At 41.1% G+C, this 26,906-nt stretch overlaps 1 long non-coding RNA gene across 3 annotated transcripts in view; it reads left to right on the top strand.

Annotated features, from left to right (window-relative positions):
• Positions 1-8,160: 8,160 nt before the first annotated feature.
• LOC105085283 (uncharacterized) overlaps positions 8,161-26,906 on the top strand; it is a 65,026-nt gene continuing 46,280 nt past the window's right edge. The window contains exons 1-4 of one of the 3 annotated variants that reach the window (XR_836789.3): positions 8,161-9,042; positions 19,409-19,527; positions 19,876-19,980; positions 20,564-23,301. This is a non-coding gene — a long non-coding RNA (uncharacterized LOC105085283). Of the gene's footprint in view, positions 9,043-19,408; positions 19,528-19,875; positions 19,981-20,563; positions 23,302-26,906 lie in introns of those variants that run through there. The other 2 variants (XR_010383092.1, XR_010383094.1) reach the window with 2 other exon arrangements.

The raw sequence follows: 26,906 nt of genomic DNA, 5'->3' as shown, positions 1-26,906 counted from the left end.
CCTTTTGGAATGTGTGAGAATTCAAATTGTTTTCCAATTCCAACCTCTATAGCTCCTAGAGGGCAAAACAGAACCACACGTTTAAATACTACTGATAAAGCAGAATATTGAAGACTTTGTTATGGAAAATGAGCACTCGAGGATATAAGCAATATATTGCCAGGATTGTGAAGCTAAACCATGAAGGCAATTATTTTATTAAAGTGAGGATGACCGTTCATCCTCTGCAACATTCTTCTCTCTTCAGTTCCAATGCCTGGTAACCAGCTGTGCAGTGGGACCCTCAGTGGTGAGAACAAGATGTGTTTTCTGCCTTTGGTGACACTGCTGTTTTTACCGTGCTTTTCTTGCAGTGGAACTCTTGTTGATGTCTGCCCTAGAGGTCACGGGCAGACATGTTCTAGTTCTCTTGACCAGCTCCCAGGGGACTGGGAGTGGACTGGATTCCGGCCAGGGCCATTTATTCTTGAAGAAATTAGAAACCAGCGGGATATTGCTCTGCTTATTCAGAAGGAGTAAGAAATAAACTAGCATGTGACAGGGCAAGGCAGTTTATCTCGATCTAGACAAACTTTTATTTTTATAGGTCTATAGAGGTGATAAAAATGAAGACCAGGAGGCAGATATGGCTGGTAGTAAAATGAGAGAAAGAGAGAGAGAGAGAGAAAGAGGGATTGAGATTGATAAGGCAAGTTTCCATCCAGTAAAGGTTGTTTTCATGTAGAGTTAGGATTCTCCCCCCTTATTCTCTTTCACAGTTCTTTTCTTTTTTTAAATTAAGAAATTTTAGAATATATAAAGCACACAGAAAAGTAGAGTTAATTGTATAATAAATATCCATGTAGTCACCACCCAGATGGGACAAGTGTTACAGCTACCTAAAGAGAGAGGGAAACTCCGATGAGCCAATGAAGATGCACAAAGAGAAAGGGTCCCCATTAATCATCTTCCTGCCACAGAGAATGTGAAGCCACCCAGCCAGGTAAGAATTGGTCTATTTCCTTCCTCTCCTTGCTGCCAAGCCCCTATAACATTTGGGAGAACAAAACAGCAGGGTGTTAAGTGGGCGAGGAAGACAGGTGGGGGGAACAGAGAGCAGAAGGCCCCACTTCCCCTTCCCCAGTGCGGGCTGCCAGCCCCGGGCAGTGGAGGGCAGGAGGTTTACCACCAACTGAAGTTGTGAGTTTTGCTTATTTCAGGGGATTATGCATTCTGATTGCTAAACTGAGACTGTGTTGGTGACTTCAAATGACTGTGGATTGTCCATTACTTAAAAGGGAACAGAGAAGCCATGGGACTCAAGAGTTTTCATTCAGGAACAGGGAAGGTGACTTCCACTGAGTCAATGTGTAAAGGAAACAATGGGAGACAAAGCCAAGTTGAGCTTCATTGCCAGGTGGCATGCCTGCTCCACACACCACATGGAAAGCATTTTGCCAATTCTAAGATACCCTTGATACGAAGGCAAAGTATAATTTTAGATGCTGCTAAAAAAGAAAAGAATTGCTACCTATGATACATCAAAAATAAGCTAAAAATCCATAACGAACAAAATACCAAGTTTTAAATAGGATCAGGAACACTGATTTTTTTCTTTTGCCTCAGGCTCCGTTATGTTTCAGGATGACACTGTCACCAAACTTTGTTTAAAAATGTAACATTTTGTTCATCATTTTGGGGCAGTAATTTTTTTTTGAAAAATATTCATTAAAATATATTTATCTTGATTTTTGAGTTTTTTTGGCACCCGACTAAATTTTTCATCCAAGTGCCTTGCTCGAATTACCTGCTTCACCAAATTCCTCTGGGAGATAGAGATGGGGGTAGGAAAAAAAAGAAGAGAAAGAAGAGAAAAAAGAAAAAGCACAAAAGATCCTTTTGCTTGTTTTCTTGCCCATGTAATTATTTCTTTTTAAAAAATTATTTATTTTTGGGGGGAGAGTAATTAGGTACTTACTTATTTACTTTAATGGGGTACTGAGGATTGAACCCAGGATCCAGTGCATGCTAAGCACGTGCTCTACCACTTGAGCTACACCCTCCCTGCTTGCCCATGTAATTACAAATGGGAGTGAGAGTTTCATAAATTTCTCAAACAGAGATCTCATTAAAATTCTTGCTGGGAGATATCAGAGATGGTCTAAGTGATAGCCTCAGATACCACTGAAGAAGGGAGCTCTTTTTGAGAAGACTCCAATTTACTGCCTGGGTGACAGAAATCCACAGTAACTGGGTAAATCGGCGCTTTCCCTGCCACTGTTATTAAAGTGGGAAGCAAGATTCTTGTTGTGCTTATTTCCTCATTCCTGCCACTTAAGGAAATTCCCTCTAGTTCCAGGCAAAGTATAAAAGGAGATTTATGACTCTTGTGTGTAATGATAATACCTGGTTTACAGCTCTCTACCATTTTCATCATCTCATTTAATTCTCATAATATTTCTCATTCAATTCTCAAAACTACCACAGAGGGTAGGCAGGGAAGGTATTGCTCTATTTTATGGACAAGTTATCAGTTTCATTTTTCAGGTGAAGCTGACCCAAGTCACATGATGAACTGCTACCAAATGGGAACCAGAACCCTGCTCTGTCTACTTCAAGGACAGTCCCTTTCCTTCATGGTGTCGTATGCCACTGCAGACAGGCGGAGAGACACTTTAAGTGAGGGATTGCAGCTATAATCTGAGCTGGTTAGCAGCTGATCTCCTTGAGGCTATATCCAGTCTCCTAATGCTGTTTCATATTAAACAGGTTTGTGAGTGAGTCACTTGGCTGGCACCAACCAGCAAAGCGATTGCTTCAGCTCTGCTTGGAAACTCTAAGTCCTCCCTTTGCCTGGGGGAAACAAACTCAATGCGGCTCCGTCTGGGGCTGACTGTGTGTTTCACTTACATAATTTCAGGCTTCATTGAGCATTCACCCGTTTTCCCTTTCCATGCTTACGTGATTTGGTACAGTGTTCTCTTATGCTGACACCTCTGTCTACAAAAGTTTCCCTTTGTTTAGGTGATACTGAAGTAGAAAAGACACGCCCTACCAAGGGAACTCTTAGTCAAAAAAAGCAAAGGAAACTGTTGATTAGACTAACTGGGTTCCCACCTGACACCCAGGTGAGTCTTAGTGGTGACAGAATTTCTATCAGTTCGAGGAGGGAGTTTGGATTTTCTGCTTCTTGTCCAGGACTGAGGTGTAGGTTGCTCTTGGTAATTAATTTGGGAGCTAAAAAATCCCCTCCTAAGCTCAGGGACCTGACTGCTGAAAGAGTACCTAGCTGTCTTTGAGCTGGAGTTGCTACCTCAGTTGCTACCCCTGTGCCCTACAGAGAGGGTGACACCGTACTTGCCAATGTTTTATTGTGTTATTTTACGTTAAATGACTGTTTTCCCTATTGGACTCTGAGCACCTAGAGGGCAGGGATCACATCTTTAACTGGGATCCCCTGAGAGCTGGGCACCTCGTAGCCAGTTTTATCATCATGTGGCATCCAAGAGTAAAACACAATGCCAGTTGCAAAGAAGTTCATAAAGTCTCCAAAAGACCATGGGCAGAAATTACAATCACACCCATGTACGCTGCCTGTGCTACTTTGTCCTTCGCTGGTCTGTCTCCCCAAGTCCACTTACTGACCCATCTCCTCCCAATTTGCTCACCACCTCCACTCCAGCCTCACCTGGTTCTCTCTCTCCTTCGCTCCCCCAGATCTCTGCTCTCTTCTCCTCCAGTCATCTCTGGCTCAGTTCTTTGTGATATGGTCTCCCTTGAATTCTTTCAGTCTTCTTTCTCCCCCATTCTCCTGATGGGCACGACACATCCCAGAAGTGGAGTATGTGAACAGAAACCTCCGTAAAGGGCCTGGGAGTGTTGCTAGGAGGGAGGAGGAGGCTGTGAACACATATGTGTTAATATTTTTGTCCTCGTCACAGTTATCTTTGTTTCCTCGGCACTTAGCTCTGCATTGAGCACATATTAGCTTTTCAGCGAATGATTCATGAATGAATGAATGAAGAATTATTAGCCTTTACCCCAGTGTGCCATCAAAGCTGTTCATGAGTGCCACCCCTCTTAAGGAGAGACTGACTGGTCAATAGTCTTTGTCCCATCAGTCAGTGGGATTTGGCCGTATCTTTTTGGCTGCTTTTAATCTTGCAGGCAGAGATGCCAGGCTCCCTGTAGCCAGCCTCCATCGGGAAGGGGGCTTATTCCTCCCAAGGCCTCTTGTGCCTGGCCTGCTTCACGCCTTGATCCTGCCAGCGCCGTTTCCTGAGACCAGGCCTATGCTCTACCTGCCCTGCGCCTCAGTGAACAGAACACTTCCACGAGTGCCTCTTCGACCCGGTGCAGCCTCACTCTGTTGACCTCAGTTCTTTGAGGGGGCTCTTCCAGTGGCCCCTCAACGCCTGGCTGGTAACTGGGCTAAGTCTGCTGCATTAGGCTCAGATTTTTGTCTTTTATCATTGATCTCTGCTGAGTCCACCCTGACTCCCATCTCTGGCTTTTTTGATCTAAAATTTCTTTGCCTTTTTATAATCTCTAGAAACCACTTTCCTAACCCTTTTCTGGATGCAAACTTTGACCATTGTCTTCTAATAAGACTGTGGGTCTCAACTCTAGAGAGCCATGGCTCAAAGTGGAGAAGGAACAGGCAAATGGCACCTTCCATCTGAACACCAAGGCCTCCCTGTTCTGGCCAAGGCTTCCTGCAGAGACTTGATTTGAAAGTTAGTATTAATACATTCTGGCAAGAATATTGGTTATAAGTGACTTTTTCTAGTTAGACATTAAGATCTATTTCTACGTTATGATGAGAGAAGAAACATGATATAAGATGGATGGAGAGTTAGGTTGAAACAGAGATAATTCCCTGAAGATATTATGATGCTTTTTTAAAAAAGTCAAGGCATCCAGCTAGTGCGGAGAGGAGAAACATTTGTTGGATAATAGAATTTTAAATTATTCCTGGATAGAATCCTCTAAATTCTACTGCTCCAACACTGCTCAAAAATCCAACTGGGAGGAGGATTTGCTCTATTTACTTAATTTATTTATTTGGGGTGGCTCTATTTAAGTCCAAGCAGAGTTTACCTATAGACATCTGATGTCATTAAATATTAGCCAGAGTCCTGTGGAAAGTCTTAAGATTATCTGGACAACGTCAATGCTAGTAGAAGTGTTATTTGATTAATATTTATTTTACGTTAAACACTGTTTGTTGTTTTTAGTGTTTCATTTACAAATAAGGTTACCTATTCTCAGGGGCTTCTATCTCTGAATGGATCAATAAGAGTTAGTGGTAAAACACTGGTTTAATGGATAGCACATAGTGCCCAAGAAGGTGAGATGATGAAAATAGAGGGAGCTAGAATATAATAAAATAGTGGGACCTGAGGATTAGCACCCTAAAGGAGGTCAAAGAGTAGTTGTTTTTGTTTGTTTTTCTTAAAGGAGAGAGCAGGAAAATGGACTGATTGTGGGTTTTGGTGGGATATTAGGATTTAGGTTGGCAAAACTGAAATAGCTCTGGGTAGTGGTTTTGTTCAGGGTGAAGCCACAGGAGTGGCTGGTGAAGTGGAGAGCAAGAGAAAGTCACCTGTAGCCTTGGCAAGACAAGGGGAAGAGAGTTAGACTGAGGCCCAGTGAATGTGGAGTGAGTGACCAAGAAAAGGCTAGATGACCATGATTGATGGGCACAATGAAGGGTAGAGAGTTTCTACAACTCAGTGAAGAATAAGTGTTTGGATATAGTAAAATGGAGCCAGAAGAATAAATATATTCCTTTTCCCAAAAAGCCATGGGGTGTGTGAAGAATGGAAGAATGAATACCCTTACTCCTGGGGAGCTGCAGGAAAGCCTGTATCCTTCAACAAGTCTGTGTTTCAGTTAGGGCAGGAGGGAAAAAGAGCCAGAGGAAAGTCTTGTATTGCAGAGAAGGGAGTTGGTGAGTGGATACGGACCCCAGAGGGTGAGTAGAAACCATTGGGTTGTGGGGGAGGGAATGGTAAGAGGATGAGCCAAGGGGAGGATGGAGGTAATAGTAACAGGAAAAGCCAGGCCATTAGAGGGGCTTAGTACTCAGGGTGGAAGCAAAGCTTGCCAGTAGAGGGGAGGTAGGTAAAGCAGAATTAACTAGTCTGGAGGGTCTGTTTGGGCCTCTGGCATAAGAGGTTTCTAAGCCCATGCAGAGAGGGTGCCGGGTAGCGTCTGAGGCTAGGTGTTGCCTACTCTTATGGTCTTGTCAGCAATGAGAGGCCTCTGCCCAGGGCACCAAAGTGTTGCAACATGACTGTAAGTTTGTTTGTGTTTCAGCATGAACCAGCCTCTGTTCAAGAGGGTGGAATTGTTAGACCTGAATCAAAGGAACGGAACAATACATGCTCCCAGGCCTTCTGGGGAAGTGCCTCTAATCTTGGCTCCTGGTAAATCAGCTAAGCCTCTCCTCATGTTGGTGACACTCCCTCATCCCTTGTGTCCCCCTGGAAGCACTGGGCCTCAGCCATAGTCTTCAAGTTTAAAAGAGGTAAGAAATCAACACCTAAATTCCTGGCTAACCCAACTTGACCGAGTGACCAGAAGATAAAGCTGCCCCCAAGAATCTTAATCATGATGACAGTGAGTCTTCGCAACACCACTTCCCATTGCTAGGGTGACCACACCTCACCCTAGATAAGAAGCTGAGAACTTGATCCAAGAGGGAAAAACTGTAAACTCAGGTTTTTGGGAAAACTGACACTAAATTAAGACAGGAAAAGCAGCAAGATGAGTGCAGTGCTGAATCAGTGAGTGGCTGATCTAACCTTTCCGTAACTCGGATGTCAGCTGTAGTCCCCCTGGTCACCCTGCCCTCAGTAGCTATCAGGACTGGCTCCGATCCTCAGGAAAGTACAGTGCCCTCCTCAGGCTTGTGCACAGCCCCTCCTGCTGTGATTCCCAACTTGGGCTGAGTTCTTCTTCACCCCTAAGGGGACCCAATCACAGGACCTAACTCCTTCTCCCTGGTTTCCTCCTAGAGCACCGCTGGCAGAAGTTAGCAGCATGTTGTAGAGCTCCTGCTGGTGGGGGCCACAGATGAGCACTAGACAGTGGATGATACAGAGTTAATAGCAGATAGGCCTGTTTTAAAAAATCCCCTTGGTTATTTTTGCCAGCTCCCAGATTCCAGACTTCCACCATGTTGCCTAATTCTTTTTCTCCTTGCCTCTCTCCCCCATCTCTTTCCTCTTTCACTCTATCTCACTCCAAGTTCCTCTGCATTTTTTAAAGCAGAGAGATTTATCTGTTTCCTGGTAACTCCTGACAACCCCTGTCCCAGGACTCACCCTCTACTCCCACTTGGCTTCTCCAGGTATTTTCCTAAACAAGATAGTTCCTTCTTCTTTTTCAAAGAACATATATTTTATTTACTATTGCATTATTTAATTATTTTATCTTGGCAGGGGAGGGAGGTAATTTGGTTAATTTTAAGAGGAGGTACTGGGGATTGAACCCAGGACCTCCTGCTAAGCATGTATGTGCTCTACCACTTGAGCTATACCCCCCCCCCCCAAAGATAGTTCCTTCTCTAAGAGGAATTCTGGAGCAAACTGGATAGAAGATTTTCCTTGCACATCTGTTTTTATTGCTTCTGTTGAAAGACAGCTCGCTCCCAGCATCTGCAATGGGGCTGAACCTACAGGTACATTTTAAGTGGTTCCTGACATGATGGGCAGAGGAGAGGTAAGTAGCCAGCTTTGGCTGCTCCCGTGACCTTCTCAACTAGGGCTTGGTTCTCACACGTTCTCAACATTGTGACCCCCTGAGTGACTTTTCTCAAGGGGACTTCCCAGACCACCTGTGTGCTTGTTCTTGAAAAATGCATCAGCTTGTCCTTCATTCACTCCCTTTGGGTAACAGAACCTCCCTCTGCTCTCTCTCTTTCTCTGAACTCCTAGCTCAGATATCTTCCTCCTTTCTCTCTGGGAGGACAGACACAAAGCAGCCCTTTGTTTAGGGCTTGAAAGCTCAGTGTCTCTTTTCACCTAACTGGAAGGAAGTATTTTTCCATTCACTTCATTTTCTTACTGGAATTTGCTAACTGAAGCTGAGTAGCTTAGTTTGCACACAAAGTTGTTCATTAATTAACAGCCTCCAGGCCAGGTTGTCCTTATCAGGACTTAATATCTAACTCAGCACTGGCTAACCCAGAAAGAGTGCTGGAAATTGCTGGTAGTTACTGCTACGATGGGAAAGGACCTCCAAGGTGGGAGCAATTGTCTTTTCTCGGCTGGAAGCTATTCTGAAGACTAAGACCCTTCAAGGACTGTAACCTGAAAGGTTTGGGGATCCTTGACAGAGATCACGATGGCCACCACTTTGCCAGTTTCTTGTAACAATGAAGTGAGACAAATGCCTCAGGATTCTGAGAGACAGAAAATAGTAAAAAGAGGGTTCTTGAAATTATTTTTTTTCAAGAAGTCTTTTTTATTTTCTACTCAAGAAAGCCATAAGTAATTTCCAGCTATTGCCTCACTGGTTTCTCCATCCATTACTATCTGGTTGTGATAGGTAGAATTTTGGATCCAAGATTTTTGCACTCTGATATTATTCCTGAGGTTATGCTATATTAATTGGCAAAAGAGACTTTGCACAGGTAATTAAGGTTACTAATCAGTTGGCCTTAAAATAGGGATATTATCTGAGTGGGTCCAATGTAGTTATGTGAGCCATTAAAAGCTAAGGGCAGAAGAGAAAGGCAGAGAGATTCCAGGCATGAGAAGGATTCAGTGTGCCGTTGCTGGCTCTGAGATAGAGGGGCCATGTGCAAGGACCAGGGAGAGGCCTTTTGAAGCTAAAGCAGCCCCCCGGTTGACAATCATCAGGGAAACAGAGACCTTAGTCCTACAACTGCAAGGACCTGAACCCTGCTGACAACCTGAATGAGTTTGGAAGTGGATTCTTCCCCAGAACCTCCAGAAAGGAATGCAGACTTGCCGATTTGACTTAGGCCTTGTCAGACTAATCAGAGAACCCAGTGGACCTATGCCGCATGCTGACTTCTGACCTACAGAAACTGTGAGACAAATATGTTGGTTTAACCTTCAAAGTTGGTGGAAATTTGTTGCAGAAATAGAAAATGATTACATGGGGTTTCTGTGTTTCTGTTCAAAAGGTGTGGGGAGTGAAGACTCTCCTTTCTCTGGAGGAGCTGACTAAGCAGTGGCCTTCATGGCATGGCTATGTGGGCAGTCTGGTCACTATGCTCAAAGTGGGGAGGTGGTTTGGCTTTTTGCTCTGTAATCTAGATCTGTGCAGTCCAATACAGTAGTCACTAGCCCTAGATGGCTTAAACTGAAATGTACATGAATTGAAATTAAATAAAATTTAAAGTTCGATTCCTTGGTTGTACTAGTTATATTTTAAGTGTTCACCATGCCTCTGTGGCTAATGGCTACCGACTTGGAAGGCACAGATATAGAACATTTCCTTTATTGCAGAAAGTTCTATTGGATAGTTTGGATCCAGATGGTTAATAGTGACAACACCCACTTGCATCTGTTCTTTTTCTCATTTGGGACTGAGAGAGAGAGCTCCTCTACTCTCTCGTAGAATTATTACAAAGCAGAATGCAGGCCAAGGGAAAGAACTTGGCTTTGGGGTTAGAAGACCTGAATCTGAATCCTGTATCCCCATTGCTGTCTTACCGCAAGCTAGTTAATGAACCTTTGTGAGCTTACTTTTTTTTGTTTGTTTGTTTTTTTCACCTGGGATACAGATGACATAATTGGAGGCTAACGATCTCTGATTCTTGGGGTTGTTGTAGGGTTGTTGTGAGGATGAAAGGAGGGAATTGTCTTAAATTGTCACAGATTGTTTGGGACACAGGAGTTGCTCAGGGAATAGTAGCTAATGTGGTTGCTCACACACGTGTCAGCCCCAGGTTCTAACAGGACAGACTGTTCATCCAATACCCTGGCCAGAACCATATGTGGCCTTGTCTCCATTTCCACCTCAATCACCACTCCCACGGCCAGACCCCCAAATAAAGCATTTCAACAATTTCACTCCCCACCCCAGACCCTACAATTTCAAACACCGTACTCCTTCACCCCTACCCAATACGTTCCTCTGAACATCTGATTCCTTATGAGTCTCGAATAGCCCCGATTCCTCTAGTCCATTATCTCACCAGGGAAATAGAAGCAGCCAGAAAAGAATGTCCACAAGCTCCTATCACTATATCTACCCCTCCTTCTGGTACTGGTGCACGTGGACTCTGCCTTTCCTCCTGCTGTGATGGGTGAGTCAACCTCACCACCTCTGCCCTGGATCCTGCCCCTCTTTTCTCCTCTAGAATTGCACTCTCCTGCATCTAGAATCCTTCTCTCCTGCATCTTTCCTTTTCCCCCTTTCACTGGATCATTTCCATTGCATCAAATACACCTTAATGCTTCTCATATATAAAAATCCTTCCTAGACCCCTATCTTTCTTCAGCTGCTACCTCTTTTCTCAGCTCACTTTACTTTGGCGTTTTCTCATCCCCTTGAGTTCGAAATGTCAGAGTGTCCCCGGGTTTGGTCCTCAGAACTCCACTCTTCTCTGTCTACACTCATTCCCAGGGGAGGGACACAGATCCATGGCTTTAAACACCTTCCATGTGCTGTCAAATTTGTCTGCCCAGCCTGGACCTCTCCCCTGACCTACAGACCCATATCTAACTGCCTTCTTGACATCTCCAAGGGGAACTCATTAGGCATCTTAAACTTAGTATGTTCAAAAATGAACTGTTGATTTTCAGCCCCAATCCCCAAATCTGCTCCTCCCATAGTTATCCCTGACTCAACAAATGGAACTCCATTTAACGGAACTCCATCACTTGCACACACTAAAAATTTCAGTTTCTCCTTGGTCCCTCTTTTTCTCTTACATACCTCACCTAGTCCATCAGAAAGCAAAGGGAGCTCAAGAAACCTGAAAGGCTATCTCAGCCAGACCAGAGAAAAGTCCCAAGTCACCAAAGAATACTCCCCTCTAGTGACTAGAATTTTTACACGACCCGGGTGTATTCAGCCTTATTTGGCAAATCTCTTTGCACACTTACCACACTCCAGGCAATGTTCTAGGTGCTAGGGATAGAGCAGTGAACAAAAAGTTTCATGGAGCTTACCTTCTACTGGAGGGAGACAGAAAACTTGTCTGGGTGAGGGGACATAATAGGGTGGCAGGATGCTGTTTCATGTAGGGTTCCAGGTAAGCATAGATATTTAAGCATTAAACATGGTGCACAGTGCAGATATCTGGGAATAAATTATTCAAGCAGGGGAGGAATGTGCCGGGGTCCTAAGACAAGAGCATTCTTAGGATGTCCTAGGAGCAGCTTAAAGAATCTGTAGAGTACAGTGAGTAAGGAGGATAGTGGGGGGAAACAAGATTGGAGAGAGAGCACGTAGTCCTAGCAGCCCAAGAAAGACATGTGGGCTTTTATTCTAACAGATAGGAAGGCAATGGAGGGTTTTGAGCAGAGGTACATCGTGATCTGATTTATATTTTAAAAGGATCGGTCTGACAGCCAGGTGAAGGATGGACTGTGACAGAGAGTGGAAACTGGGAGAGCAGTTGGGGGCCTATTCCATTAATCCAGGTGCAAGAAGATGGTCCTTGAGTTAGATGGTTACTGTGGAGGTAGCAGGAAGTACTGGATTTAGAATTTGTTTTGAAGGTAGAGCTGACAAGGTTTGCTGAGCACGTGGTAGGAGCACAATTTATATCTGATAAGTGATGGAATCACAGAGTGTTCTGGGGTGAGGCGGGACTTCTCCCCTGGATGAAACATCCCGGTCGTTGACACCCCGACCCTTTGTTCTCTTTCTGAGCTTGTCTGCAGCCATCTGATGACTCATACTTTGTTCCATGTCCCCTGACTCCAGGGAGGGGTGGCCTAAACATTGAACAAGAGGATATTATCCCTGGAAAATATTTACAACTCTAACTTAATAAATAAGGATTCTGGATTATTTGTAATTCTCTTGCCAATTTTCTTTAGTTAGACCATCTCTCTCCCTGCTGCTAAAAGTTGAGTTCCAAGTCTGAAAACTTGAGGCCCAAACTCTGGAACATGGTGGTCCCACATGGTCCTTTCGCATCTGTGAGCCCATTCTGACCCATGAATTGGAATCCTTTTTGAGAGGTTTCTCTCATTTTAGCAACACATGCTTCTTATTACTCTTCCAATTCATATTGTTAAATTTCTAATATGTGGAGTTAATATAATTGGGAGGAAATCCATTAATCCTCGTCAGAGATTTACAGAGCTCTTCTTTACTTCCAAGTCCTCCTCTTCAGTTCCAAGGGCAGCAGTGAGGCCCAGCAGAGCCAGGACAGGGTGAGACAAGTGAGATGCCTAGGGTGCAACGTTTAAGGCGGCTCTCACTCCCAGGGCCACGTAAGTGCAGAGGGGGCACCTGAGGACAAGGGCTTCCTGAACGAGGTGCTCCGGATACCTCGACTGCCTCACCAGTGCCGGCCCTGCCACCCACAGAGAAGCATTTTGGTTTATTAACCAGGCAGCTGTAGCGTCAAGAGCAAGACCAGTTCCCCACTGGTTTGGCCGTGACTGTGCAACAGAAAGCTGCTCTCAGAGAAAGCAAATGGCGTGGAGAGGACCCATGTGCTGGGAAGCTCTGCCAATCTAGAAATGAGAAGCAGTGGGAAAATGGTGACGAACATTATGGAGTTTTGCTTCACAATCAACTCTACAAGCCACTGACATTCCATTTGTTGAGGGCTACTTGGCTCTAGTGATCCTATCTCTAGCATTTTCATCTTGCTTGCAGTTCCTCAGATACAGCATTTCAAAAACGTTTATTCTCTACTATCTTCTGCACCTTCTTTTCACGTGATAGAAATTAACAGAACAAATAACGACTGCAGTGCAAATGCTTTGGACAATCAGGTAAGGGCTTCTTTTTGAGGTTGCGTTAACAGATTCCATTTGCAAAACAAGCCCAAATTAACTGAGTGATTCTGAATTAGCTCTTTAGTTTTTACCCTTAACCACGGATAATGCTGCTATTAATTTCAGTTATTTAGAGGCAACATTAATATGTGTGAAACAAGAACAGCGATAAAGACAGAAAGGAATAAATTACTTGCTGCAAGACAGAATGACATTTTGACTGGCACAGAGATTTTTTTTTTTTTCCTTCACACACTTTGTGCTTTGACATTTCACTTGGCACAAACATTTCACAAATTCTTGACCTACTCTGATGTACTGTTGTTTAGCAATTGCTGACATGACATGTTTTAACCTCAAGCTCACTGGATTCCAAATGTTACCTCTTCCTGTCAGTCAGGGTTGGATGACCTCCAGAAAACAATCCAGGCAAAAGTCTATGTACCTAGGAGGTTAAGTGTATTTGCTCAGAATGGAGAAAGAGTAGCTTGAAGTAGGAGTTGGGGAAAGGGCAGGAAAGGCGGTATCCTTCAGGCAGTTGTGGGGTGAAAAGAGGCAGAACACAGATCCCTAGGGAACCTTAACATCTTGAGAGAGACAACAGCCCCAAACATAAAATATCTAGGAATAAACCTAACAAGAAATAGGTGGGGCACATATGACAAAAATCTAAAACTTAGAGATAGAAGAGATTTAAATAATTGAGAAATACATTATTTTCCAGAGAAGGAAAATTTTATCATATAAAAATGTTACTTCTCAAATTACTTTTTAGATATTACTTGACTGTCTCTAGGCCCCACTGTCTGTGTGTACTGGACAGAGGCCACGTCCTTAGTCTTACCCAGATTTTGCCACCTTACTAACTTCTACTGACATCTTCTTACAATGCTCTGCTTGATCTCCTTTTTTTTTTTTTTTTTTTTTTTTTTAAGGACGCTATCATTTAGAAATGCTTTCAGCTGCAAGTAATAAAACAACTTCACCAACAGTGGTTTAAATAATAAAGATGTTTCATCATCTCCCATCATTGGACCATGGGTAGGCAGTTCCAGGTATGAGTAAGCATTGGCTCACTCAACAAAATCACCAAGGACCTAGGCTTTTTCTAGGTTTTCATTTTTTGCCAAGCTGGGAAAATTGCTTTTGTTGGAAGAATCACAGCTCCAAGCATAATGTCCAAACATAACCATGTTCAGGGCAGGGAGAAGGGGCAGGGGCAAGAGGAATTTCTTTTCACAGGGCTGTGTCTTTTTATCAGACAAGACGTTTTCTAGAACCACCCCCAGCAGCCTTCCCCTTCCCCTCATCACCCAGAGCTGGATCACGTTGCCTGCCATTCTAGACCGATCACTGGCCAAGGGGGACTGCAACTGCCATGATGGACCTAGACCAAGCATGACTCAATCATGGGTGCTGGGAACATGGCTGGCGGAACAAAACTGTGGTCCTGTTAGCTATGAAGAAGGGGACATGCTGTTCGGTAGGCAACCAACAACATTTGCCCAAAGAGGCAATACTCACAGGCATTTGAGAGAGGCCCCTTACAAGAGCACAGCTCGGCTGGCTTCTCCACACTCTTTGATCTGCAAGGCACACTCTCCTCAGTGGTTGTTCCCGGCCCTCAGAGTGTTCAAGCTGCAAGGCGGCCTGCAGCAAGGAGGGCAGAGTGGCCTTCTCAGCAGAGTGCACCGTGTTGCCTGGATCCCACAGTGACGTTCCTGTGACCAGTCTTGCACAGGTGCTCACGGAAACAGCTCCTGCAGCTTCTGCCTCTGGTCCCTCTTCCATGTGACTTTGTGGCAGACCCTGCAGGTGGGCTCACTCAATATCCTTTCTCATCAGCCTTCTCCCACTTCCATTCCAAAGGCTGGAAGCTAAACATCATTTTGTAGCCTCCTTTTCAGGGGAGGGTAGTCATGAGTGTGACAGTTTGGGGTAATGCTATGTAAGCAGACATTTGCTAGGGGTTTCTGGAAAAACCTTTCCTTTCCTGACAAAGGCCTCAGGTTCCATTTGGATCATAGGGCTACTTAAGTTTAACAAGATCTTAGTCAAAGAATTAATGGGATTTTTAGGGGAGAGGACAGCAAAATCATTATAACATTTATCCGGAAAAAGACACTGTGAAAATAGCCAGAAATTTCCTTATTGTTTCTTCCAACGCTTTCACGACTTGAAAAGACTTCTTTTTGTTTTTCTTCATTTTGTTTTTTGAAAAGACTTCTTAATTCTGATTTCCATACAATATTTATCTTATTTTTTTCTTGTTTCATTTTTTACACTCAAAAAGACTGTGCATCAAAAATCACCATAAGCAAACTTATGAAGCAAGCAACAAACTTGGAGAAGTTTCTCTGTCTCAACATGGTGGCACAGTGAGCATGATACTAGGTGGTGGGGTGACAGCTAGTGCTACTGGAGTATGGGGTGTCCTTTATTCCATATTATCATCCCCCAATACTACTATTGTTACTTATCTCCATTTTGTTAATGAGGAAATTAGGAAGTCAGGTAACTTGCCCACAATCAAGTGGGACAGAATGAAACCCAAATCCAGGAATTGCTAATGATAAGACGCCAAAGTCTGTATCTTTTTTTTTTTTTTTTTGGTGGGGGGAGGTAATTAGGCTTATTTATGTATTATTATTTTTTAATGGAGGTACTGGGGATTGAACCCTGAGCCTCAAGCATGCTAAGCATGTGCTCTACCACTTGAGCTATACCATCCCACCTCAGGGTCTGTGTTCTTTCTACTACACCCCACTGCCAATGAAATCTTAACTGAGAGAAGGTAACTTTCCAACTGAATCAGAAATAATCAGGGGAGTAGGGCAGAAGAGGGCGATTTGAGAGACATGGAGAATAGGAGGGGAAAAAATATATTAATGGGGAAAGATGAAAATGAAATTTATCTAAACACATAGTCCAAATTGGGTCTAGAATCATCAAGAATGGGCAAGTAGGAAGGTTGGACCCCAGATCTGTGTTGCTGGATTGAATTCTTGGTCACATTTAGCCAAGGCAGTGTATGATGGAAAGTCTAGACCTTTTATATCCAACAGATCTTTGTTGATCTCCTTTCATCACTGACTAACCACACGTCAAAATGAGGATAAAACTGAATCCTTAAGTAATCCAACCACAGAGTCTGTCAGATCGCAATTTTCTCTACTCCAAGGATACTGAGCTCTTGCTCCCAGTGTTCTGATTCCTGCTAAATTGTGCTCCCAGACACCAGTGCTATATCCCAGAGCTACATTTAAAGCTGTAGGTACGGCGGCTTTTGTTGCCAACAAGAACCCCATAAGCATAATTTTATTCTGGTTGGCATGTATCCATCCAAACTCCATGCATTAAATACTCCACGTTGTTTTCCTTGGCTTGATATTGCATAAAGATTGCAAGATTGCACCCAGAGCCATCCAGAGAATAGTATTTTTATAGGTGTATTATATTTAAATAGCAGTGGCCATTGTGTATCGAAAAGGCAAAATGTAATTAAATAAAAATGATTACGCTCACCAGGGCTAATTTCTATCAGTCCTATTCATACAGCTGAATAATAAAATCCACGATGGAATAGTTCCATTTAAAATTAATGTTGCTCAATTTATGGCCAACTTTTCAAAATCTTAACTTCAATCACTTTCTTACTCAACACAATTATAACCATAAATAATTCAAATTGATTAAATTTGAAAATGAAAAATTCGATTTATAAAAGGTCACAAAGCACAGTAAAATGTGGCAAATTTCTAAGTACAGATCAGATAGCACACGGAAATTGGCTTATATTGTTTGCAAAGAAATTCTTAGTACAAGTAATAATATATCATAACACCAGCTTATCAAACTGATCAATTGACAGAACTGAAGATTATCACAATAGTTTTTTTCATAAATAAAAGTGACTGATATGAGAATTTTTAAATTATTTATCCTCTCCTTATATTTAATAATGAAAGATAACACTCAATTAAAAATACCATATTCTTTTCCTAGTTTAGTGTATTTGCTTATTATTTTACAATTGCCCTGAGGTACTGCTTACATGTCTATAAAAGCTTTAATTTTGCTACAAACCTTGAAATTAATTTGGAAACAATTTGATGTTCAATTTTTCAGTAAACAATTAAAGAAACAAGCAGGTAGAACTAATCACAATACATCAGTATGAACATATTTAGTGAGTGTGTGTGGGTGGAGAAAACATTCTTTCTTCAGATGGTTCTTAAATATTTGTAATATCATATTTAAAAATGAGCACACATATCAAGGCAGTTCCTGGTACATAGTAGGTGCTTAGGAAATGTTTGTTGTATAAGCGATTAACACAATTTACCAAGCAAATAAGTACACATCATGTCATAGACATACTGTCTAAAAGTTATAGAATTTTAACATTAAAAAAGGATTCTAGCGGGGAGGGTATAGCTCAAGTGGTAGAGCACAAGCTTAGCATGCACTACATCCTGGGTTCAATCCCCACTATCTCCAATAAAAATCTTAAATAAAAACCCCAACATTAAAAAAAAAGTATTCTAATGATATGTGGCATATTTACTGGAGGAAGTAGGGCACAAAGTCCTCAGACAAATGTTACCCCACAGCTGTTTTTCACCCCTATTTTTTTATTTGAAGGATAGTTGATTTACAATGTTGTGTTAGTTTCTGGTATACAGCATAGTGATTCAGTTAAACACATATATACATACTCTTGTTCATTACAGGTTATTGTAAGATATTGAAAATAGTTTCCAGTACTATACAGTAGGGCCTTGTTATTTATACATTTTACATACGTAGTTAGTATCTTCAAATCCCAAATTCCTAATTTATTCCTCCCCTACTTTTCTCCCTGGTAACCATAAGTTTGTTTTCTATGTCCTTGAATCTGTTTCTGATTTGTGAATAAGTTCATTTGTATCATTTTTTAGAGTCCACATATGAATGATATTATATGATATTTGTCTTTGTCTTACTTCACTTAGTATGATATTTTCTAGGTCCATCCATGTTGCTGCAAATGGCATTATTTTATTATTTTTTTATGGCTGAGTAATATTCCATTGTATAAATATACCACAACTTCTTTATCCATTCATCTGTTGGTGGACATGTAGGTTGCTTCTATGTCTTGACTATTGTAAATAATGTTGCTACGCACATTGGAATGCATGTATCTTTTTGAATTAGAGTTTTCTCTAGATACATGCCCAGGAGTGGGATTGCTGGATCATATGGTAACTCTGTTTTTAGTTTTTAAAGAGACCTCTATATTGTTCTACACAGTGGCTGCACCAATTTACATTCCCATCAGCAATGTAGGAGGGTTCCTTTTTCTCCACACCCTCTCCAGTGTTTATTGTTTGTGGACTTTTTAACAATGGCCATTCTGACCATGTGAGGTGATAATCTCACTGTAGTTTTGATTTGCATTTTTCTGGTAATTAGTGATCTTGAGCATTTTTTCATGTGCCTGTTATTCATATGTATGTCTTCTTTGGAGAAATGCCTATTTAGGTCTTCTGCCTATTTTTTGATTGGGTTGTTTGTTTTTTATGTTATTGAGTTGTATGAGCTGTTTGTATATTCTGGAAATTAAGCCCTGTTGGTTTCATCATTTGCAAGTATTTTCTTTCAGTCCATAGGTTGTCTTTTCATTTTGTTTATGGTTTCCTTTGCTGTGCAAAAGCTTGTAAGTTTGATTAGGTCCCATTGGTTTATTTTTGCTTTCATTTCTATTGCCTTGGGAGACAGACCTAGGAAAACATTGCTATGATTTATGTCAGAGAATGCTTTGCCTAACTTCACATCTGTTTTGTTTGTTGCACAGCATGTCAATTTTAACCAACTTTTCCAGACCCCCTTCCATTTCTGCACCTGTGAACTTAAACTCAAATATTATTAGAAAGGCTCTATCCTTCCCTTTGGGAAGCCAAGTTTTTCACTTCTTATTTTAGAAAGAATCTCTGTTGGATTAGATGCACTTGTACAATTTTCTCTGGCTTTTCAAAACTTCTTATAAAACTTCTTTCACTGTGGGCCCCCAGCCCTGAAAAAACAGTCTATACTCACTTCTACCTCCATCTTCCAGTTTATCCTTCTGCTTCTTAGTGGATCATAACATTTTGGTTTCCTGCATTTATTTGAACTCTCTCTCAAATCCATGTAATTTTGTCTCATGCTTCATTTCAAGTGTTTAGTGACCATCCAATCAATCCAGTGGTGTGTTGATGTTATTAGAGTTTAAAAGGACTTCCTTTATTTTACTAGCCGCATTGGCCTAATAGATGTTCTTGTTTGAGACACAGAAGGCATCACTCCCACGGGGGGGGGGTGGTCATCAGAGACCACAAGGGTCCCTGAGTACAAAGGGCCCTGTGGTGGCTGGGGAAGGGATGGGGTATAGTGAGCAGGGTGGGACACTGGAAACATCTGAGGAGTCAGCCACGAACAGCTTACATCAATTACTTCAATAGAATTTACTCAAGACTTTTACTTTGTGGAGAGGACGGAGTGTGGACACGGGAAGTGGCACATTATGGAGTACTTGGCTTCTGCCTCTTGGCGTCTCTCCTGAGGACCCTGGGACACCCTTGTAAGTGCGAGACAGTGTAGTCCTGCTCTATTCACACCCTATGTACTAGACGCTGAATTGTCCATCCATCCTTTTCCCCATTCCCCCTTCCTTGCCGGCCCACCTTTATTTAGGCATCCATCTCTCCTCCCCCAGCCCCCACAGACAACTCCCTCAAGGAAGCTGACCCTCCCTCAGTTCCAGGGCTGGGCCTGATTGGCCCAATGGGACTCTCATCCCCTTTGCCAGGACTTGGGTGATGAATGCACACGTGACCCAATTTGAGTCAATGAGGTTTACCGTGACTTCTGGGGAAGGACTTAATTTCCAGGAGAGGTCCTAGCAGCTGTTGGCTTTCCCTTCCTACAGCGTTTGTTACTCACAGTTGTGAGGCCAGACTGTCTGCAGCCACCTTGCCTCCAGCCTGAGGAGGAAGCAAAGCACAGAGGAGGGCAGCGTTGGAAGATCAAGGGGGTGAGTATATCCCTGCTTTTTAATCCATAATTTGGGAAGGCAGTCTTTGTCCTTTCCCTACCTCCTTTCCCTCCATGAAGGGGGATTTTAAAAACACGTGGTAAAGCATACACAACATAAAATTTTACCATTGTAACAACTTTCAGTGTCTGATTCAGTGGCATTAAGTACATTTGTGTTGTGATGCAAACATCACCACTACCCATCTCTGGAATTTTTCCATCATCTCAAACTGAAACTCTGTCCTTATTAAACATGAAAAGGGGCTTCTAATTTGGCTGGATTCCAGGGTGTATACTGGGCTCTTGCTTCCTGGAGGAGGAAGGGTGTTTGAATGTCATACACGTAGGAGTAGCTTTCTCTCTGGCTCTTCCTTCTACCCACATAGAAGGAGGATAAGCCTTCCTGGAGGAGACCTGGGCATCTTGTTCCCCCCTCTTCTGCTTCCAGGAGAAAGTACTGAGAGAAGGCTAATGGTTGATTAGATGACCAAAAAAAAAAAAAAAAATCATTCGTTGTTTACCTGAAATTCGAATTTAACTGAGCATCCTTTATTTTTATTTGCTAAATCTGGCATTCCTAGGTGAGGAGAATGCAGCTGATTGAATTTGGTAACTGGAGGCCTTAAAGGACCCTTGGCAGCAACAGTGGACCCCAGTGCCTGGCAATAAGGATGTAGCAAGGAGCTGGCTGTCTCAGCAGAGACTCACACGGGGAGAGGATTGTGGACCCAGTTGGCAGTCTGCTTCCTCATTCCTGCTGTCAGGATGGAACATAAACTGCACCTCACACCCCACCTGAACTTAGATTGTGGGTGGCGGGGGGAGGAGAACAGAGAGAGAATCCTTAACTGGTTAACTATTAATCCAAAAAGACCTGAGGGGGGATTAAACCATGAAAGTGACTAGTTATTCCGCACTGGCAAGACTGAATAGGAATGAGAACTTAAGAACTAAGTTCAGTTATAAGGTAGTAAAGTCACATTTTCACATCCTAGTCTGTGAGTGAAAAACTAAACCTGCTACAGATAAAAAAATAGGACTGACGAGATTGTCTCCAAGGTCCCCTCTATATCAACAGTTCCGTAGCTACAGAGATGAGGCTTGAGGCCATGAAAGGAAGAGACATGAGTTAGGTGAGGGTGGGAGTATTTCAAAAACCCCTACTGAGTGCCTAGTTATAGGAGAGCCAGGAAATAAGCCTGGCTGGGAAGACGTGGAAGGAAAATCATTACCATTGTGCATTTAAGCTGTCCTTGTGTTTTGAGTTTGTTACTTCTTAAACATTTAAAGTTGAGCACTTGCTAGAGTTAATGATTATTAACAGTGAGAGGCAGCTGATTTATGCCGATGAAACTGATTTAAGAGCTATTTTCTTAAGAGAACTATGAATGGGCTTTCTAGGGAATCAACTGGTGAACAAACTTATTTTTACAGGGAGAGCCAGAAAGGACTCTTGACCCAGGAAGTCTGAGGGCCGAGAGAATTGTTGCAGAGTACACTGCGTTTAGCTTCCTGCCTAAGCCGTCTGCAAGCACAGCGGATTCTCCCTGCTTCCAAAGAGGGTGAAAGGCTTCATCTGGGGCTCCCCAGCCCCCACAGAGGGGGTGCCTAGACAGTAGGGAAGACACATGGAAGGCAGGAAGACAGAAAGAAAGGCTTCCTAAGAGAGGAGGGGGCTTAGTCAGTTTCAGGTGGCTTGAGAGAAAAACAGTGATCCAGTGGAGGTGTTGGTGGAGGAGAAACATCTCTACCTGGGGCCAAGGAGGCCCCCCGCTTATCTGTAGTCAGAGAGCAGGCCATGCACTGGCAGGAACAGGAGCGAGCAAGGCTGATCCTACCCAGTGAGGAAGAGGTGAGTCATAGAGGTTGGTGAGCAACTCCCTTTGGGGTAGCTCTGTGGCCTGACGCAGACAGCAGGGGTGAACGGTCATGCTGGAGCATGTAGGCAGGCAGGAGGTGGCCAACACCCACCAGTATGTATCAGTCCTATTGATCAGTACTCACACCTACAGATTTATATATAAAGGGGTGAGTAAGGCAGAAGAACCCTGCCACATATATCTTTATCGGCTTTGAAGGCCCTTATAAAATACATGGTAGGCTAAGAGTTAAGATGGGCAGGGGTCATAACTCATGTCACCCTCCATTGTAAAAGTCGCCACTTGAGGAGTGAAAATTGAAGTATTGGTATTAAGTAGCAGGCTTTAGTTTCCTAGATTGTGGCTTTTGATACCAAAGCTTCTGGCAGAGATTACTGAGTGCTTTGCACTAAATCTGGGAAGACTTGTTTGACAGGAAACGCCTACCTAATTGAGAGATTCCACCCCAAATTGGTCAGAGTGGGGGAGAAATTGGTCTAATACTACCATGAAGTCAAGCATCATGGAAGATAACCACTATAGCACAAAAGGAATATGAAATCAGAGAAATTTTCAGGTGGAAGCCTTCAGTAAATGGGTTAGAAGCAGTGTTCATAGGCTTTGAGATCTAGTCAGAAAGGTGCAGAATCAGGGAAACAAGCAAAATGTATTCAACATTTTTACACAGTGAGGTAAATATAATCCCACAGATATGAAGTGCAATGGGAACCACTGGCTGGCCCAGGCCTGTCATACCCATGAGAAGAGCGTCAGGAAGGCTAAATCTCAGAACAAGCCGAAACTTGTGGGCAAAAAGGCTAAAGACAAGTAAAAAAATTTTTTTTTTTTGAAAGCAATGTTTGGAATAAGAAGTACATGGAGGGTATAGGCTTGCTGTTTGGGAAATTAAGTGCAATATTTGCAAATGATTAAGACTAAGAGAAAATATAGAATTAAGGTAGTGGATCAATTGCTTATAAAGAAAGCATGAAAGTTAAAAGACAACAGTAGAAAAATTAACTAAAATTACAATAATTAAAGGATGCATAAAATAAAAGGATGTAAAATGTGTCATCAAAAGTATAAAAGTCAGAGGAGGGGTAAAATGATAAATCTTTGGAATGTGTTTAAATTTAGTTGCGACCAGCTTTAAACAGGTAACTATTTATGTAGAATGTTATATGTGAATCTCACAGTAACCACAAGGAACTTATAGAAAGTACACACACACAAATGAGAAAGTAATCTAAACATAACATTAAAGAAAATAACCAAAACACAAAGGAAGAGAGAAAGAGAAGAAGAAAGGAACAAAAAAGAACTACAAATACAGCCAGAAAACAATGAACAAAATGGCAATGAGCACATACATATCAATAATTATTTTAAGCGTAAATGAACTAAATTCACCAATTAAAAGACAAAGAGTAGATGAATGGATAAAAAAAAAAAAAAAACAAGACTCATCTATTTGCCACCTCCAAGAGACTCACTTCAGAAGAAGGAACACACCTGTCTGTCTGAAAGTGAAGGGATGGAAAAAGTTACTCCACGCAAATGGAAATGAAGAGACATGTGGATTAGCTATACTCATATCAGACAAAATGGACTTTTAACAAAGACTTAATGATAAAGATGTCAATCCAGCAAGAAGATGTAACATTTTTTTAATGTATATGCACCTAACAGAGGAGCACTAAGATATATAAAGCAAACATTAATGAACTTAAAGGGAAAAACTGAAAGCACTACATAATCATAGGGGACTTTAACACTCCACTTACACCAGATGGATAGATCCTCAAGAACAAAAATCAGTAAGAAACATTGAATTTAAATAACACAATAGACCAGATAAACTTTATATATATCTCTCAATAAATTCAAGAAGACTGAAATCATATCAATCATTTTCTCTGACTACAATGATATTAAACTAGAAATCAATACAAGAAAAAAAAATGAGAAAATCACAAAATATGGAGATTAAACAACATACTACTGAACAACTAATGCATCATCAAAGAAATCAAAGGAGAAAATAAAAAAAAAACCTAGAGACAAATGAAAACAGAAATATATCATACCAAAATCTAAGTGATGCAGCAGAAGTGGTTCTAGGAGGGAAGTTCATAGAAATACAGGGCTACTTCAAGAAACAAGAAAAATCCAAAATAAACAAGCTAACGTTACACCTGAAAGAACTAGGAAATGAAGAACAAATGAAGCTCAAAATTAGTAGAAGGAAGGAAATAATAAAGATTACAGTGGAAATAAGTGAAATAGAAAACAATAGAAAAAAATCAATGAAACTAAAAACTGATTCTTTGAAAATATAAAAAAATTGACAAATTTTTAGTTATATTAACTAAAAAAGGGAGAGAGAGGACTCAAATAAAATAGGAAATGAAAGAGAAGTTACAACTGATAACACAGAAATGCAAAGGATCATAAGAGACTACTACGAACAATTATATGTCAACAATTGCACAACCTAGACAGTAAATAAATTTTTAGAAACATACAATTTTCCAAGATTGAATCATGAAGAAATTTAAAAGATCTGATTACCAGTAAAGAGGTTGAAACAGTAATCAAGAATCGTTCAACAAACAAAAGCCAAGGACCAGATGACTTCACTGGCAAATTCAACAAAACACTCAAAGAATTAATCCTTCTCAAACATTTCCAAAAAATTTAAGAGGAAGAAAAACTTCTGAACACATTTTACAAAGCCAACACTACCCTGATGCCAGAACCGGACATAGACATTGCAAAAAAAGGAGTTACAGGCCAACGTCCTTGATAAACACAGATGCAAAATACTTAACAAAATACTAGCAAATTGAATCCAAAAATACATTAAAAGGATCATATAACACAGTCAAATGAGATTTATTCTGGGGATGCAAGGATGGTTCAACATCCACAAATCAATTATTGTGATATATTGCATTAACAAAATGAAGGAAATGAAGGATAAAAATTATATTATCACCTCAATAGATGTAGAAAAAGCATCTGACAAAATTCAACATTAATTTTTGGTGAAAAGCTTTAACAAAGTGGATACAGAGGGAATGTACCTCAATGTAATAAAGACCCATGAATGAGAAGCCACACCTAATGTTGTGTCCAACTGTGCTAAACATAACATTAAAGAAAATAACTAAAAGCTTTTCATCTTAAATTGGGAACAAGACAAGGATGCCTACTCTCACCACTTTTATTCAACAAAGCATTGGAAGTCATAGACAGAGAAATTAGGCATGAAAAAGAAATAAAAGTCATCCAAATTGGAAAGGAAGAAGTAAAACTGTCATATTTATATGACATGATAATAAATGGAGAGAACCCTAAAAGCTCCACCAAAAAATTGTTATAACTAGTAAATGAATTCAATAAAGGCACAGGATATAAAATCAATATACAGAAATCTGTGGCATTTTATACACTAATAACAAACTATCAGGAGGAGAAATTAAGAAAACAATCTTATTTACAATTGCATCAAAAATAATAAAATACCCAGGAATATATTTAACCAAGGAGCTGAAAGACTTGTACACTGAAAAGTATGACACTGGTGAAAGAAATTGAAGAAGACACCAATAAGTGGAAAGATACTCTGTGTTCGTGGACTGGAAGAATTAACATTATTAAAATGTCCATACTACCCAAAGCAACCTACAGACTCAATGCAACTCTTATCAAAATTCCAAAGGCATATTTCACAGAACCAGAACAAATAATTCTACAATTTATACAGAACTTCAAAAGATTCTGAATAGCCAAAAAATCTTGAGAGAGAAGAACAAAGCCAGAGGCATCACACTTACTGATTTCGAACTATACTACAAAGTTGTAGTGATCAAAATAAAAAATTTGTACTGGCATGAAAACAGACACACAGACCAAAGGAACACTGAGAGCCCAGAAATAAACTCATACACATATGGTCAATTAACTTACAAAAAAGGAGCAAAGAATATACAATGGAGAGATCATCAATAAAAGAAATTGAGAAAACTGGACAGCCACATGCAAAAGAATTGAAACTAGACCATAATCTTACACTATACACAAAAATCAACTCAAAATGAATTAAAGAGTTGAATGTAAGACCTGAAACCATAAAATTCCTAGAAGAAAACAGGCAGTAACCTCACTGGCAATGGTCTTAGTGATGTTTTTGTGAACCTGCCAACAAAGGCAAGGGAAACAAAAGCAAAAATAAACAAGTGGGACCATATCAAACTAAAAAGCTTCTGCACAGCAAAGGAAACCATCATCAAAGCAAAAGACAACCTGCAGAATGGGAGAAAACATTCACAAATCATATGTTTGATAAGGGGTTAATATCCAAAATCTATAACAAACTCATACAACTCAACAACAATAAAAACCCAATATAAATGGGAATAGGACTTGAATGGGCATTTTTCCAAAGAAGACACACAGATAACCAACAGGCACATGAAAAAATGTTAACATCACTAATTACTAGGGAGATGCATATCAAGACCCCAATAAGATATCATCTCACACTTATTAGAATGGGTATCATCAAAAGGACAAGAAATAACAAATATTGGAGAGGAAGTGAAGAAAAGAGAACCCCCTTGTATACTTTTGGTGAGACTGTAAATTGGTATGGCCATGACAGAAAACAATATGGAGATTTCTCAAAAACTTAATAAAACTACCATAAGACCCAGGTATTCTACTTCTGGGTATTTATTCAAAGAACATGAAAACACTAATTTGAAAAGATATATGGACTCCTGTGTTTATTGCAGCATTATTTACAATAGCCAAGATAGGGAAACAACTTAAGTGCCCATCAATGAATGAATGGGTAAAGAAGATGTGGTATGTATACACGATGGAATACTACTTAGCCATAAAAAGGTTTAAATCCTGCCATTTGTGACAACATGGATGGACCTTGAAGGTATTATTCTAAATGAAATAAGTCAGAGGGAGAAATATAAATACCATACGATTTCACTCATGTGTGAACTCAAAAAAGCCAAAACGTGTGAACAAACAAAATAAAACAAAA

Source organism: Camelus dromedarius, chromosome 2 (genome assembly GCF_036321535.1).
Source record: "Camelus dromedarius isolate mCamDro1 chromosome 2, mCamDro1.pat, whole genome shotgun sequence".
In the NCBI taxonomy this organism is placed as follows: Eukaryota; Metazoa; Chordata; class Mammalia; order Artiodactyla; family Camelidae; genus Camelus; species Camelus dromedarius.
Note: the sequence above shows the minus strand (reverse complement) of the source record. Positions and strands in the feature narration are given on the sequence as shown.